This window comes from Arvicola amphibius, chromosome 3, assembly GCF_903992535.2.
Source record: "Arvicola amphibius chromosome 3, mArvAmp1.2, whole genome shotgun sequence".
In the NCBI taxonomy this organism is placed as follows: domain Eukaryota; kingdom Metazoa; phylum Chordata; class Mammalia; order Rodentia; family Cricetidae; genus Arvicola; species Arvicola amphibius.
This window is the reverse complement of record NC_052049.1, coordinates 102471658-102491168: the sequence shown is the minus strand read 5'-3', so window position 1 is coordinate 102491168 and position 19511 is coordinate 102471658. Positions and strand designations below refer to the sequence as shown.

The window sequence follows — 19511 nt, the reverse complement described above, 5'->3', positions numbered from 1 at the left end:
ATACAATGCATATCTCTATATGTAGAAAGGAAATTTATTAGAATCATTGTGATTCAGCTGATCCAACAATGGCTGCCTATGAACAGAAGGTTCAAGAATTCAGTAGCTGCTCAGTCCTTGAGGCTGGATATCTCAGCTGGTCTTCAGCATATGCTAGAATCCCGCAGAAGTATGTTCTAATGCCAATGAAGGGATGGACTTGCTAGCTAGGAGAGAGAGAAAGCAGGCAAAGAGAGAGTCCACCCTTTGTCAACCTGACACACAATCATATTCCCTTATGTCGTATTTAATTTCCAAGTAAAACAAAAACCAGATAATAATTATGCTTAAACATGATATAACTATCCCTCATAAAACCACAACCACATTATAAATTTAGAATAGGTGGCAATGTCACCCGAAGGTCATTCTTTTAGTATCACAAACTTAAATATGATAACCATTGATAATCTTTTAATTGATGTTTCATCACATGATAAGAATTGATGAAAGAAAACACAAATATCTCTACAAACACATTCTTAACAAAATGCATCAGAGACAAAGGCATGCATGCCAATTATAATCCTCATTTCTGCAGCTGGTCACATGGTCTGAGCTGGTATTTGTCACTACCTTCCTCTCTTACCCATTCCATATTTCCTCCAACCTCAGCGAGCACCTCTGCAGATCCTGGATTTTTCCTTGGAGTGGTGGTCCATACCCTCATTTCTGACATGTCAGTGCCCTTTGTCATTGTGCCCAGGATAGTTTGTTGTAACTTCCAGTTGACTTTAATCACAGGGCATGATAGCACTAAGAGAGACCCTAAAGGATATCAGACATAATCTTTCTTATTTCCATCATGGAGAAGTAATCCAACTTCCCCACAGCAATCTAGATCACCTCTCCTAACAATATCATTCCTTTCTGTTGGGGATCAGAAGCCCCAGGTGGCCAGGAAGGATTCTGACCTTCCAGTTCCACGGAGCGCATGCTGTGGCTCTCATAGGAGCTTTCACCCATCTGGAACCACAAGTTCTAGGCCAGCAGAATTTATAGTCATGGGAACAGGAAGCAAAAGTTTTCCTAGTGGGTCTCTAGGGATAATACTGTGTGGAACTATTCCCTTTTCTACCTCTGATTTCTGGATCTGTGAAATCCTGGCTATGGGAGAAATACTATCATATATTGGAAGGTGATTCAAAGCATATACTGCCTTCTGGAGAATTCTGCCATAGCCCTTCAGGCTGCTATCACCTAATTGGTGTGGTAACTGTGTCTTCAAAAGGTTATTCCATTTTTCTGTCAGGCCAGCTGCTTTAGGATGGTGAGGAACATGGAAAGAGCAATGGATTCCATGATCATGGGCCCACGGACTTGTTTCTCTGACTGGGAATAGAGTTCTTAGTCAGAAGCAATACTATGTGGAAAATGATGATGGTAGATAAGGTATTTTGTAAGTTCATGCATGGTGAGTTTTGGCAGGAGGACTATGTGCAGGAAAGACAAATTAATAGAATAAATATCTACTCCAATAAGGACAAAACATTGTTCTTTACAAGGAGGAAATGGTCCAGTGTAGTCAAACTGCCACCAAGTTGCTGACTGGTCACCCCATGGAATGGTGACATATTTGGAACTCAGTCTTGGTCTCTGCTGATGGCAGATCTGGCACTCAGCAGCAGCTGTAGCTAGGTTAGTCTTGGTGAGTACAAGTCCATGTTGTTGAGCCCAGGCATAACTCCCATCTCTGCCACTATGGCCACTTTGTTCGTTCGTGGGCCCACTGGACAGTGATAGAAATGAATATGGAAAAAGGCCACCTGTCCACAGATGGCTTATTTTATCTACTTGATTATCGAACTCTTCAGCTGAAGTCGCCTTCTGATGAGTATTTACATGTGACGCAAGTTCTTCACACCCTCCCATTTGAAGAGATGGATCCACATACATCCTCCCCAGAAGTCTTTCTCATCAGTTTTCCAATCATGCTCTTTCCAAGTCCCTGACCATCCAGCAAATTCATTGGCTACAACCCATGCATTAGTAAACAATCACAATCTGGTCATTAATCTTTCCATGCAAAATGTAAAACCATGTGTACTGCCCAAAGTTCTGCCGATGGCGAATCATTTTTCCTTCACTGGAGTCTTTCAGGGTTATCCCAGAAAGGGGTTGTAATGCTACAGCTATCCACATCTTGGTGGTGTCCACATAACATGCAGAACCATCAGTAAACTAGGCCCTAGTCTTCTCTTCTTTAGTGAACTTATCATAGTACACACCCCAAGAGGCTATAGGCACATGCTTAGCATCAGATGACATTGTAACAGGAGTTGAAACCAAAGGCATTTGAGCAACTTCTTCATGTAATTTGCTTATGCCTTCAGGACATACTTGGGCTCATTCACACACACACACACACACACACACACACACACACACTCACACATCACTTTCATTTGATAATATATTGCTCTTGTGCACATCTTAGTTTATGACTTGCTGGGTCATATAACATCCAGCTCAGGTCTCATGGTAACTTAGTGACCCAATGTCAAAGGTCCACTTTCCACTAAGGCCCAATAGCAGGCCAGTAACTTTCTCTAAAAGGGAGAATAGTTGTATGTAGATGATGGTAGAGCCTTGTTCCAAAATTACAAACGTCTCTCCTATGACTCAACTTTAGGGGTCTGCTAAAGGCTCCAAACAGCGTTCCTATCTGCCACTGGCACCTCATGTCCTGGGTCTGCCAGATCATATGGTCCAAGTGGTAAAGCAGCTTTCTTGGAAGCCTGGATCTGTTGAAGAGCCTTCTCCTGTCCAGGCCCCACACAAAGCTAGTAGATTTCTGAGTCAATTGGTGTATGGGCTGGAGTAACACTTGTGTAAGTGAGGAACATGCTGTCTCCAGAATCCAAATAGGCCCACTAACAGTTGTGCCTCCTGCTGTGGGAGCTCCTTTCGCTCCTTCAGCTAATAGCCTTTAAAAACATGTTCAAGTGGGCTGGTATCTTAAAGGCTATTGGCTGAAGCAGCAGAAGGAGCTCCCACAGCAGCCTCCTCCTTGGTGATGGGAGAAGCCAGCTGCAATAACTTATCCTTCACCTTAGAAGGACTATATCTGTGTGCCCCATACCACTGGATACCTAAGAATGCCACTGAGGTAGAAAGCCCTTGAATTTCAGTTAGAATTTTCCCCATCTTTTGATGCGCATGTTTCTGACCGTGAGTCCAAAGTGGTAACCACTTTCTGCTCAATTGGTCCAATCAACATAATGCCAGCAATACAGTTAATAAATGTAATACTTTGTGGAAGAGAAAGATGATCAAGATCATTTTTAACTAAATTATGAAACAAAGATAGAGAGTCATAACAGCCTTGAGGTAAAACTGTAAAGATTTGCTGTTGGCCTTGCCAACTGAAAGCAAATTGTTTCTGTTGAGCCTTACGGACATGTACTGAAAATATGGCATTTGCTAGCTCAACAGTTGTAGGCTATGCACCAAGGAGATACGCTGATCTGCTCAAGCAAGGACACCACATCTCATATAGCAGCTGCAAATTGGAGGCGCTACTCAGTTGAGTTTTCAATAGTCCACTGTCATTCTTCACCATCCATGTCTTCTACGCTGGCTAGATAAGAGAGCTAAAGGGAAATGTAGGAACCACACCACCCCTGCACTTTCAAGAAGGAAAGGTTAATAGTAAAACTTTTGTTTTATCAAGGCCCCTCATCAGGGGTACCAGGCTGTCTATTCATTCAAGGACTCCTAGGTCTGCAAACTGGCTAAAGTCTAGAAATTGGTTTCTGGGGCAAGATTCCCTTTTGGCATAATCCATCATAGTCTTTCTTTGCATTTGTTTGAGAATTTTCCCACTTAAACAGATCAAACAAAAAAGAAGTAGGCTTCTTATCTGTTTCATGCCTGGAAACACCATGATTGATCAGCCAGTACCAAAGGTCCATGTGAATCATGCCACCGTAAAATTCACTTTGCCTTTGCTGACCATTAAAGGTCAGGCCATTATGGACATCGCTTTGTCTATGCCTCTCATTACAACTATGATCACCTTCCATTTGGTGATTCAGTACTGTCACCTGGTTCCTGCTACTTAGGGGCCCTATTAAACCCATTACATCTAGTTCATCCAACTGAGCAACAAAGTCTACTAACCCAGGGTCTGGTATAAGAGAAAGGGCAACAACCTAGCTCTTCAAATGTGCTGGTGCTGCTTTCGCCAGTTTTCATCCTACAGGATTAGTGAAGGGCATGTCTTCTGGGCCTTTGATTGTGGAGGATTATGTTTCCACAGCATACCCATTCTAGCATTGCAATTTCCCTGAGCCTTAAAATCCCTTTGTGGACACTAAGCCAAGAGATATCAGGCATCTCTAACTCTTTTTCATTCAGCCACATCTTTTGACAAATGCTTCAGCCAACCATTTAAACAAACTTTTGACACCTTTTTAAACCATGAGAGCTTCTGTATGAAACATAGAACCTCCAGAGGATCCATATCAGTAAACTCAGCCTGATCTAGGTTTCTATTTGTTTGCTTGTTTCTTCTACCATTATTTCACACCCTTAAAGTCTATTCTAACACATATTCCCCAGACTTCTGCTTCAATGAATTTGCCAACCCATTAAGTTCTTTAGTAGTGTAGAGCACCTCCGCATGAACTATGCCTCTTACCTCCTTTCTAGGTGCCTGCTTAGCCTTAAGTCTAGAACCAACTATTGGTGGACCCTGAGAGAAATCAGTATTTTCTTTCTGCCATTTCCTTTAGAGAAAGTCACTGCTGGTTTAGCAGACAATGAAGGATTAATTTCTTCAGTCAAAGATGAAAAGAGCAATATTTCATGTGGTGGGGTGTGAGTAAATCTTCTGAGGGTAGAAAGACTACTTCCTCAGGTTAGACACACCCTTGTCCTTCTTAGCTTCCTTCTCTAGGGTCCTCCCACAATCCCCTTCCAAAGTTACAGGTATTACATCCCAAGTTATAGGATCCCATTCTTTACCAATTAATGCCCTTCTTTTAACTGCCTATACCCTTCAAGTTTAGGACTTGAATTTTCTCTGTAATTCAGCCAACCTTATAATAGGTGCTTCAGTTTGATTTTCCAAAGCAAAGAGCTGTGGCTTCTGTAGAGGGGATTCTCTTCCAGAGCACACTTAAAAAACTTTAGACTGTTTCTGTGAATCCGGGGCCAATTAGTGTTATCACAGAGATGCTAGAAGTCAGCTAATTTTATTACAAACCTCATTCCTTTCTTTTGCCAAAGTATCCAGGGATTCTAGGAGCAATTGGCCATCATCCTCATTTTCCTTATTTTTCCACAAAATGTCAAATGTTTTACACACAGAGTCATCAAATATATTGCTTCTCATAATTGGTGATATCAGGATACATGAAAATCATGTATTACAAATGTAATCAAATACATTTGTCTTTTTAAGCTCGTAAAATAGTTCATGTCTTGGGTTTTCAGTACTCCCTGATCTTCCAGAAGAGGCTTCAGTGACTATGGGTAGCAAATTGGAAAGCCCATTCCAGATACTTAAAATAGTCATCCTTATACTTCTGCTGTTCTAGAACTACTTCTGATACCAAAATATGTATTAGTGTTCTCTAGAGTAGCAGAACTTATACAATGAATCTCTATATGCAGAAAGGGAATTTCTTGCAATGCTTTAGAGGCTGTGCTCCAGTTAATGCAATGGTGCATGCCTATGAAGAGAAGACCCCGGAAGTTGTTCAGTCCACAAGGCTGGGTGCCTCAGCTGGTCTTCAGTATATGCTGGAATCCCAGAGAAGTAGACTCTAATGCTGGGGAAGGAGTGGACTTGGTAGGAAGGAAAGAATAAGCAAAGAGAGAGAGACTTTCTTCTTCCATGTCTTTTATATAAACTAGGTGCAGAAGGTGTGGCCCAGATTAAAGACAGATTGTCCCACCTCAAACGATCTGTATTAAAGGTTTGTCTTTTCCACCTTCGAGATCCAGATTAAAAGTGGATCTTCCCACTTCAAATGATTTAATTAAGAAAACCCTTCACAGATGTGCCCAGTCATTTGCGTTTTCATTAATTACAGTTGTAGTCAAGTTGACAACTAAGAATGGCCATCACAGAGGCTGTCAAGTCTTTCATTCAAAGAAAAAGGTGTGGGTTGGAAGAGATTCATTTAAAGTATAATGGTTCAGAATCAACTCTGAGTCATTCTCGTGCAAAACAATCATCACCATGTTTGAGGGCCAGTGGAAGGAGAAATGGGTGTGTATCTTAACAGGACAGAAGCCACACCAGCGCGCAGGAGTGGGCCAGACCAAATAGGAGCTGGGGACTTGTCAAATAAAACTTGTAGTGCTAAAAAAAATCCTACCCAAAGAGTTGGTGAGACAAAGGAATTTTCCAGTAAAAAATAATGGAAAGCAAGTTAAAAACTTATCTGGCCTCATTAAATTTCTTAAGTGACTGAGAAATGTGGTGATTATGTAAGTGCAGCACAAAAGGCACCACCGAAAGTTAAGATCAAAGCAGATTCCTCAATTTGCAAGTCTATGTGGCATGCAGGTGAGCCTATTGTGCTCAGAGAAGAGACCCTGATAATGTATTCCACAAAGTGCACAGCTTATAGGGTCCTGGGGAATTCTGCATCCAGGGGCCAATGAATTTCACTGAGTGAAAGTAAGGAAAAGAGAGCCAAAAGCTGGGGGGTGAGGACAGTCACAGAGCTGTGAGTTTAAGTCTTCCTCCCCTACCTAGTATGCTGCTTAGACTCCCGAAGACAAGTCTGGAGATTGAGAATAATACGTACACTGATTCCTTCAAATACAAAGATGATTCTGAAGGATTACCATCTGTAGAATGGCATCCTAAATGTCTAGGTCAGACAGCAAAGCAGTTGATGATTATACAACCACTACTGATATTAGTAATTGGAATAGTTTTTGAGCAACTTGTTGCAAAATGTCCTACCTTTAACTCTTCCTTAGTTCCAAAGCACAACTGTACATGATGATACAGTCTTGGGGTCTTGAAATGGTAGGGTCTAGGAGTCTGGGACAGGTTTGTTTTCTCTGCCAATTAAAGAATTAAAATACAGGAAATATTCAGAGTGCAACAGGGAGTAGTAGAGAAATCTCAAATACCACAGACAGAATCAGCAGTTGAAACACACTTATTGGAGGTGAGCAAACACACACCTGCAATAGAACACAGAGAAAAAGACTCTCTGAGGAACAGAGAGGGAACTCAGAATGCTGAAATCCAGTCTCTTATGGAGGATTCGGGGTGTAAAAGCCTCAATCGTACTACAAGGACATGTGCTCAGCTATGTTCATAGAAGCATTCTTTGTCATAGCCAGAACCTGGAAACAACCTAAATGCTCCTCAACCAAAGAATGCATAAGGAAAATGTGGTATATTTACACAATGGAGTACTACACAGCAGGAAAAAAAATGTCATCTTAAAATTTGTGGGCAAATGGATGGATCTAGAAAACATCATATTGAGTGAGGTAACCCAGACCCAGAAAGACAAATATCATATGTAGTCACTCATCAATAGCTTTTAGACATAAAACAAAAACCAAAACAGAACAAAAAAGCAGGCTACAATCCCAGAGAACCTAGACAACAAAGAGGACCCTAAGAGAGACATACATGGATCTAATGTACACGGGAAGTAGAAAAAGACAAGATCTCCTGAGTAAATTAAAATCATGGGGACCATCAGGAGAGGGTAGGAGGGAGAGAGAGGAAGGGGAGTGGAGAAAAATATATAGCTCAATAAAAATAATTAAAAAATAAATTCTTGTTTTGTATGCACATATACCCTGCAATCATCCTCTTTAAAAGAGGTGTTGGTTTTGAAACTAAAGATGCTCCCCCAACTCACATTTTCTTTACAGTGCTATGGAAACAACACATAGTCCTTCCATGGAAATTATGCTCCAATTTCTGAATTTTGATTTTCCCCAGGATGTTGACGTGTGGAATGATCTCTCCTGGGATGCTGGGCAGCAGAAGTGAGTACAGCTCCAGTCAGCCATGTAATCATAGGCATAAACAGCTTAGTCTGTATGGGTCAATGTGTTTCCAGCCTATTTTGACACACACACACTCAGTAAATTACACAAGAAATCCAAAATTGACGTAAAATAATCTTTGTGTCTATATTAGTTTGCTTTTCTGTTACTGGAACAAAACCTTTAGACCAAAAGCAACTTGTGGAGGAAATGGTTGTTCATTTGGCTGACATGTTACAGTTCTTCATCAAGAGAAGTCAGTGCAAAAACTCAAAGCAGGAACCTGGATGTGGGAGCTGAAGCAGAGGTCATGGAGGGACATTGTTTAGTGGTTTTCTCAGCTTGTTTTTTCCTAAAACTCAGGCTCACCTGCTGGAGTGCCACTACCTACAATGTGCTGAGTCCACCCATGCCAATCATTAATCAAACAATGCCCTACATATATATTCATAGGCCAATTAAGGAAGCAATTCCTTAATTGAGGTGTCCACTTCCCAGGTGACTCCAGTTTGTGTCAAGTTGACCAAACTAACCACATCGTCAGATAATTTTTCCTAAATATAGGCGAATGTAAACCTTGTGCACATTTAAGGTAAACCTGGATGTTTGAAAGTTAGCTGCATGGAATCTAAATTTCCAGTATTTTCAGCGTATGAAGTCTTTACCATTGTAAGCTAAGGACCATCTGTGTTATTATGTAATTTTTTGTTGTTTTAAAAAGGAAAGAGGATGGAGTTTTTCAGACATACCTCCAGCCATTGGTTAAAAATGGCCAACACAATTTGTCTTGTACATGTCAGGTACCTGGCATCCCATCCTTGCCTCTAGTCTGGAGACATCTAGAAAGTCCCCATCTGTTCCTCCCCAGCAACTTCCTGGAACTTAATACTTTCTGCTCTTCTCCGAGTCCTGCGTCTAGAAGCTACTAGAAAAGAATATGATCCTTCTTAATGTTAGAGAAAGAATGTCTATGCAAGCTTGTTGTGTATCCCTCCCTCAGGGCATGTTTGAAATTTATAGAAGTACCTTTAAGTCACAAATTTAAGGAGAAGTTGGCTAGCAAAATATAGATTTCCTAATCAGACCTGCCTTAGAGATCTTTCTGTATAGTCTATGGTCAACATAAACTCAGTTCTCAGTCCAGAAAGGTAGATAGCTCTAAGGCAAAAGGTTTGCTGCCAGCAAGACTGAAGACCCGAGTTCCAGTCCCAGGACCCACACAGTGGAGGAAGAGAACCAACTCCTGCATTGTCCTCTAACAACTACACTCACAGGGTGACACACACACACACACACACACACACACAAATAAATATAATTTAAAAACCACACTAATGGAAATAGTTGGAAGTTTATGCTGAGCCAAATATGAGTAACCATGGACTGGAAAAGGGGTTTGAGTTACCTGGAATAACTCATCCTGGCATGGAAGCAGTTATGCGAACTTTTATAGTCTCAGGAACAAAGGAAAGTCATACACCAAGGTAACTCTGACACCTGCCATGCTCACTCACCCCTGGGAGGCAGCAGGAGGTGATGATTCAGGTTCAGCAAGGTCCAGGAACCTCCCCCTCCTATGGACATAGACATCAGCTCCACTGCCATAGTCACCCTGGAGATAGCTGTCACTATAATGTTCTGTTTATTCTGAGGCCATGCCTATCAGGGCTGAGAATTCTCTCAACAGCATTTCCTGACCCGGGATGGCCAAGGTTACCTCACACCTATACCTGTAGAAAATAATTTTTTCCTACCAGGAGCCATTTGAAGGGGTTAACAAGTAAGAGATGGAATCCAAAAACTTCATCCATGTGGAGAGGAAACTGGCAATGGTAGCTTTTCACTTACTGCTAATGGCACTGACTAAAACTGCTCCAAAGCCAGACAGACCAATGCATCTTCACTTTTCTCTAGCTTCCCTGTAGGGGCGTGAAGGGACGTCGATGCAGCAAGTAGTGAGAGAGGAGTAATACAGTCTCTCTTGTATTATAAGCTTGCTCTGTCATGTCTGCCCCACCTCTGTGGTTTGCTTGTATAGAGTTGACAAGTAAACTTACATCAGAATTTTCTAGATATCCCTATAAATAATTTCAATGTTAAGAATATAATTAAAATTGAGGTGCAAAAGACTATAGTAGGAGTGTTTGGCAAAGTGTGTGTTTTCTTTTCTACAGGATTTCTCAGAGCCAGTATTGTCTGAAAGTGTGCTCTAAAAATTCAAGGCATTGTTCACCATTGGCTTTCCTAAGTGGATGTGCCATCATTCCCGGGGCATCGAACACACCTTGGCAAACTCTATCTGCAGCTGCAAGTAGAGGACGGGGTTCTGTGATCCTTAAAATTGGCAAGCCATTGAAAGAGGATTGGAACTCTGCTAATGGAAAGAAAGTCATGCAAGAATTAGCTAAATTGTCTCCACTTAGCATGAACGAAAGATTGAAACTAATAGCTTTTTGTTGTAGTGTTCTGATATAGGAAAAGCTTATTTGTATAGACATGAGAATTTATGGTATAGGGACTTGTAGCATTGAATTAAACATATTGTGTTTACATGTGTACTCACAGATGTGTATGCATGTTTGTGTGTGGTTTCCTGGTGATAACAGGGTCAATTTTTGATTTCCATTAGCCTTTGCTACCTAATATTTGGTATTCGGTATGGCTCTTTTGGTTCTTCTTCTTCTTCTTCTTCTTCTTCTTCTTCTTCTCCTTCTCCTTCTTCTGTTTCTTCTTCTTCTTCTTCTTCTTCTTCTTCTTCTTCTTCTTCTTTCTTCTTCTGTTTCTTCTTCTTCTGTTCCTTCTTCTTCTCCTCCTCCTCCTCCTCCTTCTCTTCCTCTTCCTCTTCTTCTTTTTCCTCTTTCTCCTTTATGCTTGGCAAATTTTTCCATGACCTTGGTATATGGAAACAGGCTGCTCAAGGAGCTTATAGAATCACGGAAAAAGACTTCCTTTTGTGCAAACATGAGTCACAGTTTCTTCTCAGAGTTGCATTTTATGCTGATGCTGCCTAATAGGAGAGCTTGTTCTATTCCACTGTGTCTAAGTGTCACTGAAGTAGCATGGGGGTGGCTCTGGGACAATGCCTGGACTGTGCTCAGAGGCTCGAGGGCTGGCCAGAAGGGGACTGAACCCTGGTGAACTCTCCCAGCGCCCCAGGGTTATCACTACCTCTTTGTGACAGTTGCCTGGAGTCAAAGACCGGTGTCCTTCATAGTTGATCTTTCTCCCATCGTGAAACTTTCTTTTCTTGCACTAAATCCCCTTGTCCTAAAACTTGCACATCTGTTTATCTGGAAACAGAACAGATTGGGAGAGGTGATGATCTAGAAAGAGATGACTACATAGCCTGGATGTCCTCCCAAGCATCACTTAAATGCTCCTTCTTATTATAGCGCTTGTACTTGAGGACAGTGTCACAGTCTCTCACAGCATAGTCACAGTTGTGTTGGCACTTCCGTTATAAACCCTTGCTTTCAGGTGCTCATGACAGCCTTGAGGGAAAATCGCTCTTGCGGCTGAAATTTCTCATATCCGTTCTCACCTTCGAAGTGCAGTTCTTGCTTTGAAAGTCTGGCAGAAAGCGCTGTATCTGTCACTCCGAGGTCTCTCCAAGGGCCCCTGGGGGAGACAGTGGGTGAGATCTGGAAAACTCAGGGTCTCCAACTATGTAGTACCTGGGATTTGAAATTCAGCGGTTGCATCTGCCTTGCACTGATTCTGTGATTCGTCAAGTTACCTTATTTCGGATTCCTGGATGGTGATGGGCTCAGTAGTTCTAGAAGCAGGCTAGTAAGATGATTCTGCAGCAACAATCTGTATTTGAACTTCACCGGTTCATCTAGGAATCAACATAGACACCAGTGTATGGCTATGATTTGGTCATTTCTACCATCATGTGTAACATGAGGGTCTGCTTGTTGGGGTTTCTGTTTTGCCCAGTTCCCACAGTCATTAGGTCCCAAAGGAAATCACACAGAGGTCTACATAAGTTATAAACTGATTGGCCCATTAGCTCAGGCTTCATATTACCTCTTACAACTTATATTAGCCCATTATTCTAGTATATGTTATCCACATGGCTCAGAACCTTTTTCAGTGGGGCAGGTCACATCCTGCTTCTTTGGTGTCTGGACAGGACTGCAGAAAAAGCTTCCTTCTTCCCAGAATATTCCTGTTCTCATTGCTCCACCTCTACTTTCTGTCTGGTTGTCCTGCCTATGCTTCCTGCCTGGCTATCGGCCAATCAGCATTTATTTAAAATATAATTGTCAGAATATAGAATTGTCCCACACCAATCATGGATACTCAGTGGTCATTTCTCTGAAATTCCAGTCCAACTGTGTTTTGCCAAAGCTCCAATCTTGCTTTAAACCCAGGTTATCTGCCCTGGTGACTCATATTGCTCCTTCCTGCCTGCGTATCATGAGTGTATACTCTGAAGCCATGACATAGCCCTCATTTACCTCACCTTCCTTGTGTACTTATTCTATGTCTTCAACTCATAGATCTTCCATTCCCCTGAAGCCTTCTTAAGTGCAGCCTTGAATTTTTGCGAATATTTCAATACCTCGTGGATACTGGGTGACCAACAAATACTTCTCAGATCAATTCATTTTGTCATCACACGTATTAAGCAACTGTTACACATCAGCCACGGTTCAAGGCAATCATAGTACCTTTGAGGGTTTTGAACAACTGTGTTTAAGTGAGTCTAATTCTTGGTCTGACAAAACAGGATGTAGGCAAATGGGCAAATGAAACAATTTAAACTTTAAACCATCAGGCAAGCTGGGCGGTGGTGGCACACACCTTTAATCCCAGCATTTGGGAGGCAGAGGCAGGCGGATCTCTGAGTTCGAGGCCAGCCTGGTCTACAAGAGCTAGTTCCAGCACAGGCTCTAGAAACTACAGGGAAACCCTGTCTCGAAAAAGCAAAAAAAAAAAAAAATAATAATAAAATAAAATAAAATAAAATAAATAAATAAAAATTAAAAAAAAATAAACCATCAGGCAGATATGGGACTAGTGACGGAGTTTCAGTACTAGGTCGGTTACATTCAGGACCTTTGTGACTGAGAGTGGATGATGATTGGGAACAAATCTGTGGAAAGTTTTCTGCTGATCTCTTAGCTTCATTAAGGCGACAGAAAGCTTTTCTTTTTTTCTTTTTCTATTTTTTTGAACTGTCAGCCGAGGTGAATCTAAACTGTTTTCTCTAGCAGCTTTCAAATTGTTCTTGAAATAAATCAATTTGCTATTGACTTAGGGCAAAAGTTAGTCCTTTTAGCAGTGCTTGCCCGAGGAGGTGGGCTACACTGTACTTCATTCATATGAGATTATTGAAAAGTAAAACTACCCTTAAATACAAAGTGTGTCTTAGGCTAAAGCTTTAAAACATCTCTCATGCCCATCTTAGCCTTGGATTATTCATGTCTCCCCACCCAGGCACTACAGACGTTACTTGCCTCTCCTTCTGTCTCTACTGTATTGGATTTGAGGTCTGTTCTGCTGAGCAGGCCAACCCGACAGGGAGGATGTGGAGAAATGATCAGAGCCTGCACTTGTTCCTTTAATTTTGTCTGCTGGGTTGCTACCTAAAATGACACACGGAGTCAGCGCGTGGCTGAGCCCTGTAAGGTAGACCTCTATACAGCTGCTACATTTACTTCTGACTACTGAGCATGTTCGCTCTCTGGAGAGAGTGCCCCTCTGGTCAGTTTTCAAATGGTTGTGAATGTTGGAGGATATCCTCATCTTCTGTGATTAAATCCAGCTCAGGGTTTAAACACAGACATTCTGCTCACTGGGATAATTAACTAAAGCTTATCCCACTTTATCCCAAATCCCCATTGACCTATTTTAGGTGTAATGTTCCAAGAGCTGTGATCCAAAGGTGGAAACAGTCAGAGTCAATCAAGAACACCCACCCACCGTGCCCTGACGCCTCTCTGAATCTCCTCTTTTGTGGCTGGGATCTTTTACCTGGAAGTTAAATTGAGTTCATTACAAACACACATACACACATGTGCATGTGCACGCACGCACGTGCATGCACACGCATGCGCACACACACAGAGGCATGCATGCATGGCTAAAAGATGCATGCTTGACACTGGAACTCTACTGGAGAGGATCACTAAGGCAGACTGAATCAGAGAACTTCTGGTTCACCTTAGAGGTGTTGACTTCTTCAGTCTTTATGACCTTGAACATGCTAGGTGTTCATTCCAAGCAAGTGCAAGGGATGTGCTCTTTCCAGATGTGCTTTTTCCAGGGCATTGCTTTGCTAAAAATTTTACTCCCTCCCCCCCAACCTCCCCCCCCAGAGAGAGAGAGAGAGAGAGAGAGAGAGAGAGAGAGAGAGAGAGAGAGAGAGAGAGAGAGAGAGAAAAGAGAGTTCAAGGCAGCATGGCAAGGACTGACAGAGGAATCTTGCAAGAATGCTTGAGCCTATGCTCAGACAAAACAGACAAAACCCTTCCTTCCTGCCCCACTTTCTCTCCTTCACTCTAGAAGAAAAATACACACCAACAAATGGCCCAGCTAATTTCCCAATTACCGAGTGGAGTGAAGTGCCATTGAAGTGGGCACGGAGGTTTGTTGTTTACATATAATTTTTTTTTTTTTTTACCATTGTGCAGAAAGCACACCTCTTTTCCTTCCCTTCCCATTCTATTTTGACCTCTGCCGTTATCTTTAGATTTATCAGCAGTACGAGATGGCTGTTTCACATCAGTAAGCACCAGCCAAAATCTAACAATCAGAAAGAATCAGAGAAAATAAATCAATGTCCACAAACAACAGGCCAATTTTGGCAAGTACAATTTATTCATAAAAGCTACAGTTCGCTGGGGATTCTCTTGTCTTGCATCCACAATGCCCTTGATTCAGATGCCAGTGTGCCTAGCGCCAGGTGGCAGCCAAGATGGGAAGGTATGCATTGTTCCATGGGGTTGCTTTGTTCCCTAATGCCTGAGCTGCTATTCCTTAATCTCAGAGGCACACTCTATGCTGGGATGCTATACAAATGTTATTCTAACTAATTGAAGGGGGGAAATCAAAGTGGAACCGGCCTTTTCTTTGTGTGGGGTGGAGGTGGCACAAAAAGAGGACGCCTGTCCTGTCAATAGGCTAAGTGGCTCTGAGAATTCCCCATGCTCTTTCTGATGGTGCCCGTCATTGCTTTTCAGAGGTCCTGATGGCGTGTCTGGAGAAACCGGCTGAGCAGAAATACTTCCGTATTTCGGCTTTCTGTTCTGCTTAGGGTTAATTGCATATTTCCTCCCCAAGGGACTCCGTGTCTCCTATTCCAGGCCAAGGCAGCAGGTATTTTGTTTGAGTTCCTTCTCTCGCTTTCACTGCTTACATTTACATTAGGAAGGACTCTGTATGGGAGGCTGTTTGTGTCTACAGTGAAAGCTGGGACTAAACCCTTTGCTCTCGAGTTAGAGACCCAAGGAAGGCGAACAGGGGTTACGAACAAACAAACAAACAAACAAACAAAGAAAAAAGATGCGAAAGAATGAGCCTGCCCATAGGCCACAGCTGACGCTGGGAGAGCAGGATTGAATACAGGGCAGGGGACTTTTTTTTCCCCCAGTAAGCAAGGTCTCCTGGGCCTGAAAACACAAGAGTAAATAATTCTGTTGACAATCATTAATTAATGATAATAGTTAGTACTCGGCACTCAGCTTTCGTGGCCTGACCTCAGAGCACTTCTCAGACCACACTTAATGAAGCCTCCTGCTCCCAGCTCTCTCCGGAATGAAGCACAGATTAACAGCACCCTTCAGGTGCTGAGACAAAGGCCCAGTGGGGCTCGCTGGTTCATCAGTGACTGGTTATTCTGCACTTGCGGCTCAGTGGGGAAGAGAGGAGCCTTCAATCAATTTACCAGGTTCCATGTTTGTGTCACCGAAATGGCGGGCAGTGACCTGCCTGAGTGACCAGTGTGGACTGCTGGCAATTAGTCGCCAACCTAACACAAAGCCCGCTGAGCCTGTGCTTCACACATCCCTTTCTCACCTGCACAGGCTGGCTGGCTTTCAGCCTCTTATCTGGCTGGAACATGAAAAATTCGGGCTTCCCATTCCCAGAGCAAGCTGGGATGAACTCTCCTGCACAGACAGTATTTAATTTGTGATGGCTTGATGAGGTTAGTCACCTTGCTCGGCACCGCTGTGTTTTCCTGGCCCGCGTGATCCCACAGATTCACTTTTCGCTGGTGCCTTGTCATTTGGGGTTGATGGAAAGGGACCTGAGTGGAACAGAGGAGAGGGGTTTGTGTCTGCCTGGGTGGTACACTGCCCTTTTCTGCTCATCTCTCTGTTGCCCCTCAGCTGGCAGTTGCTCTTATCCTCCCCTTCCTGCAGGGCCCCCCAGATGGGAAGGAGGAAAGATAAGCTCTTCTTGCATCCCATGCCAGGGCTGTGTGGTGGATTAGGCTGGCAGAGAGATGCGAATAGCTTCATCTTCAGGAGTTGGGGAGTCTTTCTCAAGGTCACCCTGCAACCGCAGATGCTTTAAGGTTGCTCTGGGATGCTGCCTCCCAGGTCAGTAGGCTGGTTGATTGCTTCGGCTCTTACTGTAAAAGTGATTCCCGAACTCTTTTAGTATTGACACTGGTTTTTAAATGTCAATTTTTTCTTCATCCCCTCGTTTTTTATTACTTTTTTGAGAAATTCATACAATATAGTTTGATCATATTCACTCAACTCAAACCAGGTCCATCCCCCCTTCGAAGTCCATCCAACCATCTTGTGTTCTTTATTTACTTATTTATTTTTAACCATTCGAATCCAACTGTGCTGCCCATAGACTCTTGTATGTGTGGTCTTCACTGGAGGGTCGTGGGCCCATTAAGAGCAGAACCCTTAAAGAAAGCAATCTCCATTTACCAACAGCTATCAATTGCCTCCTAAGCTGGGGTGAGGTTTCATGGCCAAGTCCTCTCTTCCTCATGGAATTAGTTTACATAAGTCTTGTCCATGTTGTCTCAATGGCTGTGAATTCATACATGTGGCTTCCCTGCTGTATCCAGAAACTACTGTTTCCTTGTGGTCATTCACTGTCTTTGACTCTTAGGATCTTCCTGTACCCTCTTTCACAACAATCCCCAAGTACTGGGAGAAGGGAATATGATATGGGTTTCTCATTTTGGGCTGAGCATTTTGGTCTTTTACTCTCTCAACCTTGAAAAGTTGTGGGTCTCTGTCTTTATTGCCATCTACTGTAAATAGCACTTCTCTGAAGGTGGTTGAGAGATGCACTAATCGATGGGTGTAACAATGAGTAATTAGAAGTTGGTTTAATCTATGTCCATTCAACAGAATGCCCGTAGTAGATTCTTCCACAGGGCCTATGACTTCTTAGAGTCATAGGTTCCAGGCCCCAATAATGATGGTAGTTAGGGGCTGCAACTTGTGCAGTGAGCCTAAAATTCAATCAGAAAGTAGTTAGTTCCTCCTGTAACATTGGTGCCACTATTGCCCCTGTGGTCATTTATTGCCTGGGCAATCATTTTTATAGCCTGAATGATTCACAGCTAGGTAAGCTTGGTGATTCTTTTTCTACTCCAGCAGAATGCATAGCACCTTCCAGCACCACGAAAGTTAGCCCAGTTGTGATCAGGCTTCCAGATGAGTATCGGCTTGGTATCTCCGTGCTCTATGACTGGTGTCTGTCCCTCAAGTTCTGAAGGGAAATTGACAGTAGCTTGAAAAGTTTGTAGGTCTCTGATCCCACAACTCCAAAAGATGTAACCCATTCCTGGTATTAAGTTTTGTGTTTGTTAGAGTGTTGTAGCTGTTAGGATCATTGTTGCCTCATTACAAGATAAATTCATTTAATTTCTCATTATATATGTGAATGTGTATATTTTAAGTGACTTCTATAGTAGTAGTTTTCCATATGAAGTTTTTAAAATATCTTTACTGTTAGTTATCCCTCATTGTATTTATTATGCCTCTTCCCCACCCTCCCTCCCCACTCATCTTCACCATTTAACCCTTACTGTACCATTATTTCCCTTAAACTCTTTATACCACTCTGATCTATCTTCCCTCCCTTGAAACTTGCCCCATAGCCCCTTACTGATTTTCTGACCTCAATGGGTATTCCAAACAGAATACAAATATCTGAAGATTCACAGTTAACACTCATAAGTGAGAGAAAACAGGATATTTGCTATTCTGGGTCTGGGCTGCTTCACTCAGAAAGATTCTAATTTTATCTATTTACCTGTGGATTTTATTTTTATTTTTAAATAGAAATCTTTCTTGTCCCCAGAGGCATTCCAAATTGTACTTAGACTCCAGGATTTTGAATCTGGAGCTGAGTAACTTAGGTCTTACTCATCAGCATGCTGTACTGTTCCGTTTTCAGACACATACATGCCATCCAAAAACTTCCTGATATCCTTGTTTCTAACTGTTGTGGCTTGCTGAATCAAAGCTGCTGAATTTGAAACAAGTTCAATATCTTGTCCTTCAAGGATTAACTCATCCTTCTGGGCTTAAGAAACAGAGAAAGCAACACATGTCCTCATCTGAACCCTGTGATTTATTTTTCACCCAAGAAATCTTGTATTTCAACCAGAGACCCATTCTCCTGAAGAATAAAGCTACTGAGAAAGTATGCAGACACAGACCTCCCCTTGTAACTGAAGCCCGATGTAACACTCTTGTTCATGGTTTGAACTCAACTACAGATCGCTCATACAGTAGTAGCCAGTTCCTTTCTGTTTCTTTGCCATCTATCAAACCTGGAGCCTTTTCTTTCTTGTTTGCAAGGAGAATCAGTTCTGCATTGATGTCATTGAAGTCTCTTTGAAGGTTTCTTCTGGGGCTTTTAATAATAGCTGTGTACCCCTTCAAAGTTATGTTCACATTTTCTAGCATGTCAACAGTCTGATCGCTGATTTTACTCTTGTATAATGGGGGTGCTGTCCTTTCCTGTGCCATTGAGTTCAAACGTATTCCCTCCCAGATTCATGGTATCAAGACTTATGTTCAAGCTTCTGATCCATTTGCACTTGAGTTTTGTGTGGGGTGAGAATAGGAGTCTATTTTCATTCTTCTACATATAGCTGTTCAGTTTGAGCAGCACCATTGACTGAAAATGCTGTGACTGCCTCTTTGCCATTGTTGTTGTTTTGTTGGCCTCTTTGTCATATATTAAATGGCTGTATGAGTGTGGACTTACATGTGGATCCTCAATTCTATTCCATTGTTCAACTTGCCTGTGTTTTTGCAATCATATGCTATTATTACCGCGGCTTTGTAGTATAACTTGAAATATAGGACGTAGTACTTCGAGTTGTTCTTTCATTGTTGAGGGTTGTTTTGGCTCTCTTGGATCTTTTGTGTTTCCATATGAAGCTGAAGGTTACTCTTCCAATTTCTATAAAGAATTGCATTGTAATTTTGTTGTGAATTCGACTGAATCTGCAAATTGTTTCTTGTAGGATGACCATTTCCACAACACCAATCTTTCAA

The 19511-nt window shown here is 42.2% G+C and overlaps 2 pseudogenes; both read right to left on the bottom strand.

Annotated features, from left to right (window-relative positions):
• Positions 1 to 997: 997 nt before the first annotated feature.
• Positions 998 to 9621, bottom strand: LOC121677129 (annotated as a pseudogene).
• An 8743-nt stretch (positions 9622 to 18364) lies between these two features.
• Positions 18365 to 18977, bottom strand: LOC119809307 (annotated as a pseudogene).
• Between the last annotated feature and the right edge of the window lie 534 nt (positions 18978 to 19511).